This window comes from Mustela putorius, unplaced genomic scaffold (genome assembly GCF_011764305.1).
Source record: "Mustela putorius furo isolate JIRA1106 unplaced genomic scaffold, ASM1176430v1.1 tig00003983_pilon_pilon_pilon, whole genome shotgun sequence".
Taxonomy (NCBI): domain Eukaryota; kingdom Metazoa; phylum Chordata; class Mammalia; order Carnivora; family Mustelidae; genus Mustela; species Mustela putorius.
This window is the reverse complement of record NW_025422123.1, coordinates 13,483,853-13,499,034: the sequence shown is the minus strand read 5'-3', so window position 1 is coordinate 13,499,034 and position 15,182 is coordinate 13,483,853. Positions and strand designations below refer to the sequence as shown.

General features: G+C 43.2%; 2 long non-coding RNA genes across 4 annotated transcripts in view; one reads left to right on the top strand and one right to left on the bottom strand.

Moving 5' to 3' along the window:
* LOC123389524 overlaps positions 1–10,246 on the top strand; it is a 43,043-nt gene extending 32,797 nt beyond the window's left edge. For both annotated transcript variants that reach the window (XR_006604132.1, XR_006604131.1), the window contains exons 3-4: positions 7,241–7,391; positions 7,834–10,246. This is a non-coding gene — a long non-coding RNA (uncharacterized LOC123389524). The remainder of the gene's footprint in view (positions 1–7,240; positions 7,392–7,833) is intronic.
* Positions 5,026–7,654, bottom strand: LOC106006866. 2 transcript variants are annotated; one of them, XR_006604130.1, is made up of 3 exons: positions 7,349–7,654; positions 6,064–6,262; positions 5,026–5,381 (listed from the first exon to the last, which is right to left on the bottom strand). It is a non-coding gene; the product is annotated as an uncharacterized LOC106006866 (long non-coding RNA). The 2 variants fall into 2 exon arrangements; XR_001181179.2 differs by lacking the exon at positions 5,026–5,381 and having other exon boundaries at positions 5,750–6,262.
* Positions 10,247–15,182: the final 4,936 nt, after the last annotated feature.

Here is a 15,182-nt window from a genome sequence, read left to right as displayed (position 1 = left end):
ACTCCAGGTGCAAGGTCCAGGAATCCATGTTCTCAAAAGCTCCCTAAGTGACTCTGATATCGCCCGTCCAGAACAGGTGCCCAAATTTGTGTTTGGAAATCACTAAGCTGATTATTCTCCTAGTGTTTGTATCTGTCAGCATTCTAGCAGGAAACAAAAAACACATCCAGCTGGATAAATAATGTACAAATGTGTGGTCAGGCTATTGGGAAACCCCAAATGATGGCGTGGAGCCCTGAGGCTGGTCAAGGGGGCAATCATTAACATCTCCAACCGGGAAGAAGTGGGAAGAACAGGGAGGCAAAAACTTGGAGGCAGTGAGGGTTGGGTGGAGAGGGTCTCTGGACAGGAGCTGTGACCTTCAGTTGCTAAAAGCATTCAGCTGGTTTGAGCCAAGTCCAAGAGCCAGAAGTCCACTGAGGTCGACCACAGAGGCCAGCCTCCAGAGCGCAAAGAAGGATGGAAAAAAAGGTGGACAGTGGACCTGGATGGGCAAATGAAGGTATTCAGCTCAAGGTTTTTTCAGCTACAGGAATATATGAAAATAGAATACCCGAATTAATCTATAGCCATATATTCCCCATACTTCATGACAAAATTGTTTTCATGAACGATCTAATTTTAAGCCATTACTAACTTTACGAGGTACCCTAGAGACAATAAAATGGTAGGTCTTTGTTCTTCCTCTTGGTGTTTTTTTTTTTTTTGAGAGTTGTTAATATTTATTGAGTAATCATTATTTTTCATGTATTACGATCTTTTTATTTTAATTTATAAAATGGGACATTGAAATAGGATTATTTTACAGAAAAGGAAATTAGTGCATAGAGAAGTTTAAAAATTTACCTTGGGTCACCCAGTGTATTAGCATAAAGCCATGATTCAAGGTCAAATTTGTCTTCTATACATGACAATGCTGTTAACTTGTATGTTAATTTATTAAGCCTCTCCAGGAAAATGTAAACCCAGTCTCTCTCAGTGACTTGGAAGGCTATGTTCTAGGCCTTTTTCAAGAATAAGAAACCACGGGGCACCTGGGTGGCTCAGTGGGTTAAAGCCTTTGCCTTCAGCTCAGGTCATGATCCTGGGGATCGAGCCCCACATCCTGCGCTCTCTGCTCAGCAGGGAGCCTGCTTCCTTTCCTCTCTCTCTGCCTCTCTGCCTCCCTGTGATTTCTGTCTGTCAAAATAAATAAAATCTTAAAAAAAAAAAAAAGAATAAGAAACCACAATTTCTTGCATTTTTTAATATGGTCTCATATTCATTCAGTACGTACCAATTTTTGTGTTTGTTAAATATTACATATCTCCACATTCATGCTCAAGAAGCAATTTGGGCCTGTGGATTAACCGTTTATTATTTTATGCATTTGTGGCTCAAGGCTTAAGCACCAGGTTGATACATTTTCTCTCTGCTCTGCGGGTACTTCTGTGTTTGGAACACAATTAGGCTGACCAACTGTTTCCATGTGTCCTGACTGAGGGGTTTCCTAGGACATGGAATTTTCAGTGTGAAAACTGGGACAGTCCCAGAAAAACCAGGATGGTTGGTAAAGGCCAATGTTCTGTTTGTTTGCTTGTTTTTAAGATGGCTTCAGTTTTGTCATTGAGAGCCTCATAATAAAATCTAAAAACATTTTAAAAAGTTTAAAGTCTAATTTTCTTCACATTTTCCCTCTATTTAGGCCCTGGTTAGGTCCATCCCTACAGTATTCTAAGTCTCGTTTCTGGTCCTTATTTAAGACAGATGTCACATGATAGGATAGGGACAGAGAACTCAAAGAAGGTCCAACCCAGACAAGTTATCTTGGTGGCCAAAGTTGGGATGGCAAGTGATGAAGGGTACAGTTCATCCTTAATACAGCCCAGATCCCCATCTCCTGTGATGTCAGTCCTAGACATGTGGTACTTGGCTCCAAATGCAGAGCTTATTACATGATGCTGTCATTGTGTGTTTATTGCTTGTCTCCCTTGGTAGATGAAGATCATTGAGACAAAGACCCAACTGTCTCTTGTCCCAGGGCAGAAGCCCAGTGGCTTGTTGGTTAATATCCAGGACATGAGGGAGGTACATTTACTCAAGATTCAGTCCTGTACTTTCTCTACTCAACATGGAACTTGACTTTGGTATCATCTTTGAAATATATAAGGCGCTTGAGGTGGGGAGGGGGGAGCAGTGTGCTTTACGTTATAGGAGAATTTTCTGCTAAGTAAATTTCCGATCTTATTCCCCAAAGGTTTATGTGTCCTAGGGACTCTGCCAACTTCCCCAACTCCACAAGAGTCAGGGTACAAAAATGAAAACAGCCCCAGGGCTCTAGATTAGCTGGCTTTCTGACTTTCACATGGCCTTCACCCTTCCTTGTTGTTTAGGGGAATACTAGACTAATGAGAAGAAGTTTCTTCTTAAGGGGGCAATGATTGGGTTCAAGGAAGTGACCGAAGCTTCTGTAGGAAAACTTGCAGGAATCCGTCCATCCTGTGCGGTCTCACTAAAAGTAGATAGAAGGATGGCGAAGAAGGAACCAAGACTTACAAAGCCCTTATTTTGTGCTAGGTACAGTGCTGGTGTTTTATATGTCCAAGTACATTTATTCCATACCAAACTATTATGAGATTAATTCTCATTTCTACTTACAAGAAAGGCTGAGATGTGGTTTATATAACTTATCCAAAGTCAGATAGCTAGTAGGAGGCAGAGGTAGGATCTGAAGCCATGTCTGTTAAACTCCAAAACCTCCATCTTTGTTTCCTAACACATGGTCGTGAAGCATCACAGCTGTCTCTTGATGGCCCTGAAAAAATCTCTAGATTTTCTGGAAGAAACCACCAGGCTTCTCCCAATTTCTGATGTCACCCAGATAGGACGTATGACCAAGGAATGTTGACTATTTCCAGAGAAAGCCTACTAGAGGCACAGAACTAATAGTGGGGAGGTGAAGGAACCTCTCTAAAAGGAAGACCTGAAGAGTGGCAAAAACCATGGCTTTGGGACTTCCTCATATTATCAGGAGGAAGAGAGCCCACTTATAAGTGATAATGAAGCTGAGGTTCAATTTCACCAGTATTAATTATCCACAGAGAATTAACAGCTGCTGAGGATCCCCCCCCACCCCCCCACCCCCCAGTATGGCCAACAGTTGGCATTCCATGTTCCCAGCCTTGGTGTTTTGAGTTTTGAGTTTAGTCTTTTGAAGGTCAGTGCCCTCTGGAGGTTGAAGTCAGAGAAGCAAATGCAAGAGAGAAAAGGGACCAAGAGTTTCCTGCCTCTGCTCCTTCTGTAAATCCCTGCCTTGAAGTACCTTAAAACTAAGGTTGGGGGACTTCGTAGGAACGTTTTATTCTAGTGTGACCTGAGTGTGAAATACTGTGGAACCACTGGGCTAGTTCCTCAACTCTGAGCCCCAGGTGCTGTTTTGTTTCCCATGCTGGATCTTCCCATCCGCTCTATCCTATTTGCCTGCCTCCAGCTAATGGGGCCTTAGGAGTAACCCTCCCCCATGGCAGATACCCAATGAAAAAAGCAGTAACACTACACATGGAAGACTCAGTGCCAGTGTCGGGTGTTTTCTTTGTTAAGAGACAAGAAGGTGGGGGGCGCCTGGGTGGCTCAGTCGGTTAAGTATCTGCCTTCCGCTCAGGTCATGATTTCAGGGTCCTGGGATGGAGCCCTGCGTGGGGGTTCCTTGCTCAGCAAGGAACCTGCTTCTCCTTCTCCAGCTCCCTCTGCTTGTGCTTACTCAATCTCTCTATCAAATAAATAAATAAAAATCTTAAGAAAGAAAGAGAGAGAGAAAGGAAGGAAGGAAGGATGGAGGGAGAGAGGGAAGGGAAAGAAGGGAGAAAGGAAGGAAAGAAAGAAGGAAGGAAGGTCTGCAGAGCAGATAGAGATTAGTTCTAGGACTCCGTTCCTGCCTGGCAGTCCCAAGGCAGTGGTGGCAGGGGCTGGAGAGAAACCAGCTTACCATGTGTGACCACCTACTGAGTGCCAGGCCCTACTTTAACTCACTGATTTCCTTAAGCAAAGGAGTGCTATCCCTTGGTTCTTTTAAAACCCTTGGTTGAATTTATTTCTAAATGACCAATTTGATTGGTCATTTGGTTGAGCCCATTTATCTAAATGACCAATCAAATGACCAACAAATAGGATGGCCCTTAGGAGGAAGAGGTGAAAGCATAGAGCAAGGAAATGAATGATAGCACCATCCCCGTGGGGTGAGGCTGGCAAATCTTGTGCCTGTGGTTTGGGCGGAGGGGCTTGAGAGGGATCCCCAGTCTCTAAGCCGCCTGCTTTTTCTTCCCAGCAAGAGTGATTCAGGAAGGTCAGACTTACCATCGGGTCTAGGATTACTTTGCTACTAATCTGGTCCTGACTCGAAGACCCATTTGGATAGCTGGGATCTGATTGTGCTCCTCAGTTTCAGATCTGTGCCTTTTGCCTATGGTTGAGACTTTGATGTGGCAACTAAAGCAGACAATCGGTGTCCTCACTCATGTCCCCCCAACCCGTGCCATTTCTGAGTTCACTGGTTCAACTTGCAATCACCAGCACCTGTGCCCGCTTGCCTGCTGGCTTCCTCTAGAAGAAGGAACCCATTCTGGCTGTGTGCAGAGTAAGCCAGAAGTGCCGGATGCTTGATGTCTCCCTCCCTGGTAGTCCTCAACCCATAGCTGTAGGATATCCAATACCTCAACAGAATGTAAACACAACGTGAAACCCAGCATATCTCTAAGGTCATGCTCAGCGACGATGCTTAGAAGGTTCGCTCCCTGAGAATGCCCACAAGTGTTCTCAAGGCAAAGACTGGGCCTTTACTAATACTGCAAATCCAATGTCAATTTCAGATAACAGTTCTCTGAAAATCGCTGCTGTGGTGTTCTGCAAAATGGCCTAGCAGTCATTGGAATCTAGTTTCAGTGGGTTTAACAGACTAGTTTTTTCCCTGCAATCCTGGTAACTCAGAATAGGTTTTGTATTCGTTATCTCTTGTCGTGTAACAAATTACCCCAAACCTAGTGGCTTAGAACGAAAATCATTTATTGTCTTTCATAGTTAGTGTGGGTTGGGAACTCAGGAGTGGCTCCTCTGGGTGGTGATCAGGGTCTCTCATTAGGTTTTTCTCAGGCATTGGCCAGGGCTGCAGTCACTGAAAGGCTTGACTGGGGTTGAGGATCCACTTCCTTAATATTTTTATTTATTTTTTATTCATGAGAGGAAGAGGGAGAGGGAGAAGCAGGTTCCCGCTGAGCAGGGAGTCTGATGCGGGGCTCGATCCCAGGACCTTGGGATCATGACCTGAGCTGGAAGCAGACGCTTAACCCACTGAGACATGCAGGCACCCCAAAGGATCCACTTCCAAGGCTGCTCACTTCCATGCCTCCCTGTAGGTGAGATGCTCTGGCTGTTGTTCCTGTCAACCTCTCTGGAGACCTACTTGAGTGTTCTTATGGCCTGGCGGCTTCCGTGCCCCGGAGTGAGTAATCTAAGAGGCCGAGGTGGGAGCGGCAGTGTCCGTTCTGACCTCGCCCCGGAAATCACATTCTGTCCTTTCTGCTTGATTCTGTTGCCCATGGATTCAATGAAGAGGGAGACTACAGAAGGGCACAGACAGGCTGGCTAGGGGCCACTTTGGAGGCTGGTCAACATGAACTTCTAGGGTGAAGTTCATTCAACCCAGTGTTTTAGGTGAGAAACATAGGGGACAAGATTCAAATTACATTGGGAAGTTCCTGTTGACTGGACAGCAAGAGACATTTAAAATGTTTTTATTTTATCATTCCCCATAATGCTATCTCTGACAACAGAGAATGATCTGTAACCTGTTTGTCGAACATTCTAGAGCCCCCAGTCAAGCTTTGCCTTAACATGGAGGTGAACACCCCTGAGAAATGGATAAATTGAGTCGCACTTGAGCAAAGCAGAGAGTTTTGTTTTTGATGAGGAAGAGTCAGCCCTCAGATGACTGCCTTCCTTTTAAAACCCTACAATCCATAAATGCACAGAGATGTAAGTCAGAACCTTGAGCCCAGGAGTCAGGCTAGGGCAGGGTCTGGGTGCTGTTACCTGCAGGCATGTTCTGGGCCAGGATGTGGCTGCACAGTGGAGCCCTTTGTTGTGCTCGAGCCAGATGGAGTCCACCGGCCTGACTGCTTCAGGGCTCATTTCCTGAATGGGAAGCTTCTACCACCTGGTGGACAGATCTCTCCAAAACAAACAGGCCCCACGCCTCCAAACCTGGAACCCTGTGCTGAGAGGCCGAATGCTGGAGAACAGAGACGAACCATAGACACATCATTAGTGGTAGCAAATACCATTGCTCCAAGACCTTTTTACATCCATTAACTTCCTGCTCCCAGAGATCAAGTTCCCCCTGCTGGAATGGAGGAAAAGCCTAACGGAGCCCAAACCCCCAGCAGGCAAGCAGACACAGGTGCTTTTTTTTTCCTTGCCATGTCCACCTAAGGAGGCAGCATTGAAAGGACTCAGGGAAGGAGAAATGACAGCAGTAGGCACGCTGAGCCTGATCTCTCAGTCATGGACATGGCCCGAAAACCCCACTCGGACCTTTTGGTGGTCCTGTGAGCCATTCAAACGGTCAGTGCTATGTTGTCATCTGTTAAAATACAGTCTCTGTTCCTTCTCCACAATAGGTTTTTTTTTTTTTTTTTTTGAAGATTTTATTTACTTATTTGACAGAGATCACAAGTCAGCAGAGAGGCAAGCAGAGGTGGTGGGGGGAAGCAGGCTCCCACTGAGCAGAGAGCCTGATGTGCGGCTTGATTTCAGGACCCTGAGATCATGACCTGAGTCAAAGGCAGAGGCTTAACCCACTAAGCTACCCAGGTGCCCCTCCACAATAAGTTTCTGAGGCTGTTATCATTTGCCTCTGGCAGCTCTAGTTAACATGGCAAGCCCTCCCTTTCTCTCTCCTGCTTTATTTTTTTCATAGAGCTTATTACTGTCTGGCATTGCATCCCATGTCCACATACTTGTTTCTTTTCTGATGATCTCTAAAGGTGCATCTCTAAAGATATAAGATCCACGAGAACAGGCATTTGGTCTGTTTTGTTCTTTGCCATATTCCCAGAGCCTAGTAAATGCTGCATAAATAATTGCTGAAAAATATCTTTTGCCTCGAGTCAGCTATGCGAGGGTAAAGGACTTTCAGCCAGGCCATTTGTGTCCAAAGGTGGTGCTCTTTTTATCATGTTGTGTTGCCTGCCTCTGTTTTCTGTGACAGGAGCCCGAAGGCTAGATTTTAGGAGACCGAGGCCCCAGCGTCACAAAGCTGGAGGATAATGGAGGAGCTCCCACTAGAACCCAGGTCTTCCGGGATTTGGTTACTCACCCTGGATTCTGCTGCCACGGACAAGCTAAGGATTTTTGCCCCAGTAAGTAAATGTAATAGGTTCGGAAGTGTCCTCTTGCTTTTCCCGCTGTGGCTGATTTGCCCCTCGGTTGGTTCATGGGTCCCTCAGTGCTCTTCGGGCAGAACTCAGCATTATTATGCTCCACACCAGTGCCCGCCGTATTCCGCCTCCGTCACAGACATGGCACGCAGGGAACAAGCTTGAAAGCAGGTACACATGACTACTCAAATGTCTCTCTCTAGGTCTCTACATGGGAGGAGCTTCTGTCTACAGCTCTGAGTGAAACATCTGAATCCGTGCGGGGATCAAGTCTTATGAAAGTTGAGACTAGATCTCGTTTGTCTTGGGTGTGTCTTTTCAGGGTCATTTGACGATTTGTCATCCACTTTGGCTTGACCAAATGTTTTCTTCTTTGCCCACACCTGGTTGTCTTCTTTGCCTCTCTGCCCTTCTCTCTCCTAAGGGCTGAAAGTCGCTGTGAGGATGGAAAACACCCAGTGAACCCCCAGGAGCTTTGGTTGCCAAGTTTTGGAAGCCACAGCAATCACTCCCTGATGGCTGTTTGTTCATAGAACCAAGAACGACCAAATACATCAGCTGGGAGTCGACCCTCACAAGCAGACAGATCGGTCCAGCTTCCATCTCTGAAACAGCTTGCTGGGGGCATCTGTTTCTTTCGAGAACAAACCCATGTTTATACCCAAATGATGCAGTCCTACAGGTTCCTCCTGGATAAGGGCTGAAGCCCATGAGCTTTTGGTACTCATTTGGTGGATTTGTTACACTGGACTCACCTTGCCCATCACTGCTGGGGTGAACTTCTCCCTCTGCTCCATGCCTTAGGAGTTGACAAAAACAGCATTGTCTGACCAAGAATTGTACCAATCAGGCAGAAAATAAATGAAGGATTTTTTTTTTTTGGGGGGGGGGTCCCTGGATCACATGGCATCAAGTGACAGCACAGTTAAAATTTTCCCAATAATTTGTCACATTTCCACGTTTTTCCCCCTTTGGTAAGATAGTATAAAAGGAGAAGAATCAATGGAAAGAGCTCATGAATCTTTGAATGTGGGTTCAAATCCCAGATCTGCCATTCACTGACTCTCCACCCTTGAGCGAAGTGGCTAACTTTTCAAAATCTCCTTTTTTGTTTTCATCTGTAAATCGGGCACAGTAACAACTATCTTGCAGAGTCATTGTTAACTGTTTGAATAGTGTGAATATAGAAACTGACAGTGCCTGGCAGATACCAAAGTCTTCATATGTGGCAGTGAATATTATTTATTTATCATTATCATTATTGTTTATTTGTTAAGTACCTATTATGTGGGTCAGGATTAGAGCAGCTACAGTCTGATGGAAAGTGGAGAGAAAGCCAGTGGAAATATTTGTCACTGCCAACTGTCGTGTTCCTCAGACAACTCAATTTGATGGGGCCTACATTTTTAGAAGTAGGGGGAAATGCCATTCTCCTCACTAAAAACCGGGGAGTTGGTATTTTGGAGAGCACACTGGCCCAGATTCTCTACTAGGTTTACTGAAATGTAACCTCACATCTCACAGCCCTTGACTGTCACTCAGCGTTTATGTGTAAGGAATCAGAATTCCAGAGAAGTTGACTGATTTAGGTAAAATCATGACCCTAGTGAGTGGCAGGGTTGGAATCGGAGCCTGGATTTTTTTTGACATTTGTTTACACAGGATTTATAAAATGAGATATTGTATTAGAACTTAATGAACACTAGGTTTATTATTACAAGCATATGTCAAGCTCTCACTGATTATGTTATAAATACAGGGTGAGGTGACTGGGATACAGAGAAAACAGGAAATAAAACTTGACTTTGAGGGATTGAGACTCTCGTAGGGATCTTGCATTCTTTGGCATGCAAAACTTGCCTTCCTAAAATAGAAATAATGTTCTTGTTAAAAAAAATTTTTTTTTTAATGCAATTAGTATTTCATTAGGAGAAGGACAAAGTATAAGGGAGGCTACCCCAAAGCGGGGTGCAGATCAAATAAAAGAATATTTACAAGAGGAGCTTAGAAAATAAAATGCATGCTTTAGACACAAGGCGTTGTTGTTCTTCTCTATTATTATTAAACACCACTGCTGCATCTATGGTGCTGCAGTCCTTGCAGAGAGAAGACTGAAAGATGGTGCCCCCTGGAAGACAAGAAGCACCACAGAGTTCAGAGAAAGACCCACCACGATAATGTTCACAGACTGACACTCAGAGGTTCTTAGACTAAAACCAAGGACCTTGGAGATGATTCATCGTCATGGCATTTGAAGTGTAGACCCAATGTATTTGAAAGGTTCTTAATTCATCCAATTTATCTTGGAAGGGTGAGGGTGGGTACCAAGGGTACGGGCAAGTTCTATCTATAAAAGAGGAGACTGAAGTCCTCTGATATGCTCAGAGTCAGTTAGGGAGGGTGAGGTAGAGACCAGACATCTCCCAGTTTGGTTAATGGGAGTGGAAACAAGAGTGCAGAGGCAATCCCTCTGTTTACTAGTGACGTGACTGTAGACAAGTTATGTTGAACCTTTCAGAGCACCATATATTTTTTTTTTCATCTGTAATAGAAGGGTAGAGAACAAAACGTCAGGGGCATCTTTGGGGTTGGTTTGGGAGAAAGTGAAATAGCACAGATAAAGATACACCTGATACAGAATTGTGTTTCTACCATCTCTGTCAGCTGTGGTTTATGAATTTAACCCCATCTTTTCCCAGTGAATGCAATTAAATATCTCACATTTTATAGGCTAGGAGGAAAGAAAGATTGTATTTCTTTCTTAACTGGAATAAAAGTGTAACCTGCTTCAAAGGCTGGGCTGGTGGGCTTTATTTATATATTTTCAGTAATGACCACAGTGCCTAAAACATTGAAGCTGCTTCAAAAATATTTATGAACCTGAAAATATCAGCAGGTTGTTAATAAAACTTCAAATTATCTCTCCATCTGCTCTATGCCAATTTCACATTAGAATTATTAACCTAATATCATTTGAGAGAGTTCTGTTTTTAGTTTGGTTAAGAAGTTTCTATTGAGCCAACTCTCATAAGGATAAAAGCAGTGAACTCTGGACAAAAGATTGGAAAAATCCAATTACTTGGAGGCACTAGAGAGTGAAGAAAAGTGCACAGATAGTGGAGACAAGTCGATTTATGGACAAAGTGAAGGGCCCTGGGTACATTACCCTCCTGCCCTTTTTTTCTAATAGCTGTCAGCCTGAGGACAAACCCAAGTCTGTGGCTTATGGGGTGAATATAGCAAGTGGTAGATGATATCTTACTGGCTTGAAGAAGAGAAAATCCTGAAAAGGAAAGGATCAGAAAGGGAAAGCCCCAGAAACTAGAAGAGCCTATGAAATGTAGGAAAGCCCCCAAATTCTAGTTTCTAAACTGCCTAAGTCTCTGACTGATCTCTGGATCATGCATGCACAGGAATCAACTTGACAAAAATATCAGTACTCTTCAGAGGAACATAACAGACTCCACATTCCCCATAATATATTTTTTGTAATGTTTGGGATATAATCCACAAATAATTGGATTATGAAAAAATAGAAGAACATCATCTATGTATAAAAAACCCCAAATTATAACACTGTAATATAGAACTTTTAATGTATGTAGATGTAATACATGTTAGAACTGCAACATAACTGATATGGATTTCTATACTTCATATGAAGTAGTATGATATTATCTTGAAGTTGGCTTTGACAGATTAAAAATGTATTTTGTAATCTCTACAGCAAACACTATGCACTAGGTATGGACTAAAAAGGCAATAAATAAATTAAAATGGAATTAGAAATTACCTTCATTTGGTTCAGATATGAATTCTACTGCAGATGTTCAGACCCATCCAACAGCAGTCTCAGATTATAACCACAGAACAAAAGGGTAGCAACATCCAGCTGTGAGCATCCAAACAGCTCCCTAAAGACCTGACTCCTCCTAGCCTTAATGAGAACAAGAAGGAAAGAAACAGAATTCAGAAGGGACATCCCAGATTTAAGGATGTGAACAAAACTGGGGACACGTAAACAAAAATGGGCAGATTCACAGGAGTGGAAGTTGGGAAATGCATAGAAGCTCAGTTCTCTAAATGACAAGAGTGGGTCTTAAATGTGTTAAGCCTGATTTCTGCAACTGATTGCCCTGGGACTGAGAGAAGGCTGGTAAGGTTTTGGGAGGTGAGGACCAGTCACAGCCAGCCACAACCAGCACTTTGGACTAATATGAGTAAACAAATGGCTAAGCATATTGCTGACTACATTTCTAAGATGTTGCTGGAAGAAAGAAAAGAGCAAAACAACATTCTTGACTCTCTTCAACCTGGTGTTTTTGCACCTGTGTTGGTTGTTGCAAAGCAGGGTAAGTTGCACAAACTACTTGCTTCCAATCCTTCAGCTTATCCAGACCACATATTCAATTAGCATACAATTTCCAAGTCAACATTGGTCCTTTCAAAATCAATAGCTGTGAGGGAATGAAGGTGCCTGGGAAATCCATACTAAGCCAGCCCCAAATTCCACATTATTTTTGTCTAAATAAGTTATCTTAATGCCTGAAGATGTTTGGGGATACAAATTAAACTGGGAACCTCAAATCATGTGTGAACTCCTTCATATAATTCTCTAGGGTGTATACATCTGACTCAGTCTAAAGGTAAACAAGTCTTGCCTTGGTTCTGATTCAGCACCCATAAGAGGAGATAGTGTGAGAATATAACTCTTTACAAAAAGAATTATGATTTGAGGGGTGTCTGGGTGGCTCAGGTAGTTGAATGACTGTTGGTTTTAGCTCAAGTCAGGATCTCAGGGTCTTGAGATCAAGTTCCTCAGTGGACTCTATGCTCAGTGGGGAGTCTCCTTGGATTTTCTCCCTCTTCTTCTGTGCACACACTCTCTCTTTATCCAAAATAAACAAATCTTTTTAAAAAAGAATTATGATTTGAGAGAGAACTCCTTATTGGAGCTGGTGGGAGTGGGTGAAGAGGCTGAGATAAATAGTAAAATAAGAATGTGAGTAGAGAATAAGCTGGTGTTTTCCAGACTGGATGGGCAATGAAGGGATGAGTGGAACAGGTGAAGGGAATTAAGAGGTACTTCCAGTTATAAAGTAAATAAATCACAGAGATGGAAGGTAGAGCACAAGGGAATATAGTCCATAATATCTTTACAATGTACAGTGACTACATTGATAATGACAAGCATTTGGTAATGTCTATAACTGTTGAACCCCTATATTGTACACCTGAAACTAATATAATATTATGTCAACTATACTTCAGTGTTTAAACACACACACACACACACACACACATACATACACACACACACAACACACTATTCTGGAAGTTTCTACCAAAAAAGATAACAATGTAGGCCTTCAGATTTTACAGGAGGACACAAGAGATAAAATATGGTCTGGCTATGTAAGCTTTTATATAATTGGGTTCTTTAAATGACAAGAGTCTGGAAGTACTGGGTGGGAGATGCTGTTGAGACTGTGCAAGTGAGCAGGAGGCCTGGGATAGGGTCAGGTGAGTGAGGCATACAGTTTGAGGGAGTGCCAAAAAAACTCAAGAATCAAGAATCAAATAACCAAGAAGTATTTTAGTCAAAAATACAAATTGTAACACAATATGCAATCAAATTTCATGAAAAAAAAAAAAAGATTAGTGAAAAGAAAGGGCACCTGCATCTCAGTGTTCATAGCAGCAATGTCCACAATAGTGGAAGGAGCGAGATGCCCTTCAACAGATGAATGGACAAAGAAGATATGGTCCATATATACAATGGAATAATGGAATATTACTCAGCCATCAGAAAGGATGAATACCCAGGTTTTGCATCAGCATGGATGGAACTGGAGGGGATTATAGCTAAAATGAAATAAGTCAAGCAGAGAAAAACAATTATCACGTGTTTCATTCATATGTGGAACATAAAGAATAGCGTGAAGAACATAGGGGACGGGAGGGAAGTCAGAGGAGGAGACAAACCATGAGAGACTCTGGACTCAGGGAGCAAACTGAAGGTTACAGAAGGAAGGGGAATAGGGGAATAGGGGGATGGGGTAGCTGGGTGATAGACATTAAGGAGGGCATGTGTTGTGATGAGCACTGGGTATTATACGCAACTAATGATTTGTTGAACACTACACCAAAAACTAATGATGTACTATATGTTGGCTAACTGACCATAATTAGAAAAAAGAGAGAAAAAAATCCATGATCAACAAAATCTCAGAATTTTACAGGAAAACAAGAGTTGCTATTTGCTTGTTTGACAACCCTGAGTCATTGTGCTAAGGGATGCTGTTTCAGATCAGGCCTGGGGTCCTGGGTCTTTGTGCTATTGCATCACCCCGGTGGGTATATGGGCTTCACACAACTTTATGTACAGATCATCTTTTTTAACTGGAGAGCTTTCACCAATGTTTCCTCTGGACTCAAAGTCTGGGAGGATATTTTGGTAAGTGTACATAGGTGTGCACATCTTTCCTTTGTTTCTGGTACCAACCGGGGGCAGAATGTCATGTGAATGCCATGGAGTAGGGAATAGCCTAGAACATTTTTACTAAAAACTTGCTTCACAGAGAGGCTTTGGAGAATTCAGGGTGAGCTGATTAACAGCTTAGGGTCTGGGGAATAGCTGGCTGAAAATTCTTAAGAATGAGGACCCAGCACAAACAAACAGGAGGGCTCTGTGTGATAATGGAGCCCAGATAGTGGAAAGAGCTCTGGCTAAGGAGTCAACCCCTAAGCCTAGTTCGGCCACTGACTTCTCAGGTAATTGGCTGCACCAAACCCTTCCTGAGCCTCAGCTTCTACACCAGTAAAATAAAGTGGTTCTCACGCTTGTTTCAGCTGGGAGCCCTTTCTCCAAATAAATCTTACAGGGCAGTTACAGGCAGTAGAACTGATCTGGTTGAACTTGGGGTGTGAAACCAAGACTCTCACCTGTTCAGCTTTTCCTGATCTCTTACAGGGGCTTTATGGAAACCTCTTCCACCATCTCAGGGCCTCCCAGGCATCGTGAAACACTGTATTAGGAAAACATTGATGTCAATTCTAGTTCTAACATTCTATTCTAACCCCGAAGAAAGCTCTGCCTGTATCTGCATGTTGACAATTTGACAGTGAAATGTTTACACATGTTAAGGAACCAGAGGAGCCTCCAGCATTTGGATTGCACTTTTGGGTGTGCCCTGTTCTGTTTCTGGGCTCCTCTAGCCTGCAGGGCCCATAGAATTAGCAGAAGCATCAAGAGGATTTAGTCAAATTCGCTATGGCCAGTACAATTATACAGTGGAGGAAGGCACACTGCCAGGATTTTAATTTGAAGCAGGTACCCCTGGGAACATTGACAAATGACCAGGGGTTGTCTACACACGGCCAAGAGCCAGCAACAGCCAGCTGGGCTTTACTTCCTGATGAATGTGACAGTTCCAGACCTCTGAATGTTCCAGAACTGAAAGTGAATGAATTCTAGTGGTATTCAAAACAACAACAAGGCCTTTGTCATCTTTCTTAAGATTTTTATCCTCTTCATTATGTTGGCTGTTATTCCATTGTTATGGATCTTCAAGGATGTAACAGCCTGCTCTTAAAACACAGGTGGCAAAATAGCAACAGAGACTATAAAAAGGGAAGGAGCCCCAGGGTCTGACAGATCCAAGTTGGAAACCCAGTTCTACCTCTTACTAGCTGTGTGATCTTGGTCTGGTTTTTGTTTTTTGTTTTTTGTTTTTTTAATGTGTCTGAGCTTCAAATTCCTTAGCTATACAA